Here is a 3,346-nt window from a genome sequence, read left to right as displayed (position 1 = left end):
TGATGCTGTAAACCTTAAAGCAAAATTTCAGGATTTACCACGGCCAATGAGCCAAAAAAATAGCGAAAATGGCATGAGGGTAAACCCACACAGGGAGGAAGGAGAAGCAGACCAAAGGCAGGACCCGTCGCAAGAGGGGCGTGATGTTTGCAGGTAAGTGGCACACATGAGCCTCAGGGTCTGCATCTCTTTGGAAACCGTAGAGATTTCTCACGACGCGGGAAGAAAAGCGGGGCTGTAGGTGGCAGATAGACTTAGAACATATACATGTGTCCGAGAAAGCTAGCACATACATGCGGAGAAGTGACTGCTGTTCAGAGCACAGGGTGGGTGGGGCTGAGTCGGGGCAGCGGAGGGGGAAAAGCAGGAGAGACACCATGATCAGGCGAGTGGGCTTTCTCAGGCTGAGGCTCACCCATTGCACTTGGGGTGTTCTGACCTCTGAGATTCTGCTTCCAAGTGCGGGAAACTGGACTGCATAATTTGTGGCAGTGGGGAACTGTGTTCGCGCTCTCCCCTGGTTTTCTTTGTATTTAAAAAGAGGTGGTCTGATTTTGTTTACAAGAGGCGGGGGCTGATGTTTAACTAAAGCACTGCTCGACAGGTGTTCCCTTGTGAATGCGCTTCTCTTTGCTTTCTTTTCCTTGCGGTGGTCATATTAATCCGAGTTCCATCTAACGTTCTGTGTGGGTGTACATTTCATGTGTACAAAAGGAGCGAAAGCAATCCTTACGTCCCCAAAAGACAGTAAAGATGTTTCTGTCACTGGCAAGTGCCTGCTTTTGTTTGTCTTTTCTGGTCTGTAACGCTTGAAATGAGAATGTAATAAAACAAACCAACAAAGGTTTCGTTTTTGAAGCTTTTGTGTATGAATATTTTGCCTAATTTGTACATAAAATACTTCTCAGTTGTAACACTGGTACCGTAGAGGCCGGAAGAGAATCCTTACGTTGGTGCATGGAGTCTAACCCAGGTTTGTTGAAAGAACGCTGAGTCAATCCTGGTGGGGACTGTAAGTTTTAACGAAGTGTGTATTTGGCATTACAATCGTCCCAGGGCTTTGTGGCTTGTGTCTTCTAACCTAATATTTTTCTAATTCTATGTTTAGGATACTATTTAGTTGCTGTCCTGGTACAAAATTATCATCAGAAAGGATGGTTGTGGAGACATTCCAACTCTGAAACTTCTGTTTGGCTTCATTAACTGCAGTTCAGGGATGCTGAGAAAAGCCAGGACAGTTCCTGGTTTCATCCACAGACATGAAAAGCCTTCCAAACCAATCCTCTATTTTTTTAATTTTATTTATCTATTTCTTTATTAGTTTTGGTTTTTAGGTGGTGGTGGTGGAGAGATTGGTTTTTGTTGTTGTTCTTGCTTTTTGCCTTTTTAGAGACAGGGTTCCTGGAGGTGAAAGGCTTGTTGTTGTGGTTTTTAAGGCGAGGTCTCACTCCTCAGATTTTCCCGGCCTGGAGCTCACTATGTAGGTAAGGATGATCTCAAACTCATAGAGATTCTGTCTCTGCTGATTTTAAATTTCTTGAATGCTGAAATTAAAGGTGTGTGCCACCACATCCAGCTTCACAGTCCATTTTAACCCCAATACACTTGACAGTCACCTCCCTTTTCTGGCTGTCTTGCAGCCAGGCATTACCCTATAACTCAGTTACAGTCTAGAGCAGATAGGCAGAAGCCTCAGGGAATGTACTCTTCCCTGAACAAAAATGTTTGCAAACCTTCTGCCTGCCCGTCCTATTCTCTTTTTCCTGCCTAGAATATCGGTGTGAAGTCATCTTCTGCTATGAGAATAAAAACCTTAGGCTAAAGTGTCTGGACGAAAACAGGAAGACTCTGTTTAATTGCAGCTGTGGTAGCGATATTCAATATTCACAAATTTGTGCCGGTACTCATTGACAAATGAGAGCACTTACCAAACTTGAGCCACTGCTAGTTAAGTTCACTGTTAACATTTCCAAAATCAGTCTGAAAGGATAGAGTACTGGTCCATTCTCTGCTCGCACAGAAAAATTACGTGGGTGGCAGGCAGAAGAGGAGAAAAGAACAAGCTGCATTGGCCGGGAATCGAACCCGGGTCTCCCGCGTGGGAGGCGAGAATTCTACCATTGAACCACCAATGCACCCTTGAGAAGGGATTGTGACAGCACATTGAGGAAAGGTAAGAGAAACCATGCGTTTCGGTGAATTTTTACTGAAAACAGCTATGTAAACCGTTTCCTCATGACTTTTTTAATTTTCCAGTCCTGACGAGGAAACACATGTCCTCCTACAAGCTAAACTGTGATAAATCCGGGCCAGATTTGCCACTCAAGGACTTTCGGGGCATGACTTTCAGCTCATTAGAAAGGAAATGCTAATTCCGGTTCCAAACTCGTGGCTCTGAAAAGCCTCCCTTTAAGTTTACCAGTGCCCAAGCCATGCTCAATTCAGACGTCGTGAAAAACACACTGGACGTAGATCCTGGGGACAATTCTACACCACACCACATCTGTGTGAACAGACGGAGGAACACCCTTCTCGGGCAGTCCTCACTCTTGGTCCACTGGATTGGACAGGAAGAGGGAGAGGTGTGGCCGAAGCCAGCCGTCCTTCAGGTAACGCGCGGTTTTATTTGCTGGGCTCACGGCATCCCGATGCACAACAGCTGCTCTTCTAGGACCTTGCCAGTGACCAGCGTGTGACAAAAGTGGCGGAGCAGTTGAGCACCACGTGTGTGGAAATACGTACGATTCTTAGTTCTTAAGCTGCTATTGATTCTTTGTGGATTTCACACCGTGCACCCCGATCCCACCCATTTCCCCATACCATTCTTAAAACTGCCCAGGAGATGGGCAAAAGCAAAAGGAAGAGCCCTTTGACGACTGTGTGGCTATTGCGTGGCTATTGTAAAGCTCAAAGTGGAGCTCCCTTAGAGAAGCCTGCACCTATGCCCTCCAGTATGTCTCGCCTTCTTTCCAGAGTGCCTCTTTCTTTTGACCTTGAGTTTAAAATCTATATTTAAAACGTCCTTTAATAAACCTCAGTTCGGAGCTGGCAAGATGGCTCAGCAGGTAAGGTCTCTTGCTACAGGCCTGGTGACCTGAACTTGACCCTGAGATCCTCCAAGGTTTTCTGACCTTCACACCTGCAACAGAACTTGTGCCCCACCCTGAACCCCAGAACAGTGGTACTTGTACCCTACCCTGAGCACCAGAAATAAAAGTTAAAAAAAAAATTAAAGGAACCCCAATTGTACTTTACAGTGGCTAGCTACACTGAAGTTCTTTTCTGCCGCAAAGCCAAAGATCTGATTTTTACCAGAATGGAGGTCCTTAAAGATAAAGGGACCCTG

The 3,346-nt window shown here is 45.6% G+C and overlaps 2 non-coding genes across 2 annotated transcripts; one reads left to right on the top strand and one right to left on the bottom strand.

Moving 5' to 3' along the window:
* The first annotated feature begins 360 nt into the window (after positions 1 to 360).
* On the top strand, positions 361 to 519 carry LOC119801538. Its single transcript, XR_005283225.1, has one exon. It is a non-coding gene; the product is annotated as a U1 spliceosomal RNA (small nuclear RNA).
* Positions 520 to 2,064: 1,545 nt separating this feature from the next.
* Trnag-ccc lies at positions 2,065 to 2,135 on the bottom strand. The gene has a single exon. It is a non-coding gene; the product is annotated as a tRNA-Gly (tRNA).
* Positions 2,136 to 3,346: the final 1,211 nt, after the last annotated feature.

Source organism: Arvicola amphibius, chromosome 14 (genome assembly GCF_903992535.2).
Source record: "Arvicola amphibius chromosome 14, mArvAmp1.2, whole genome shotgun sequence".
Lineage (NCBI taxonomy): Eukaryota > Metazoa > Chordata > Mammalia > Rodentia > Cricetidae > Arvicola > Arvicola amphibius.
This window is presented reverse-complemented; position numbering and strand designations above follow the sequence as displayed.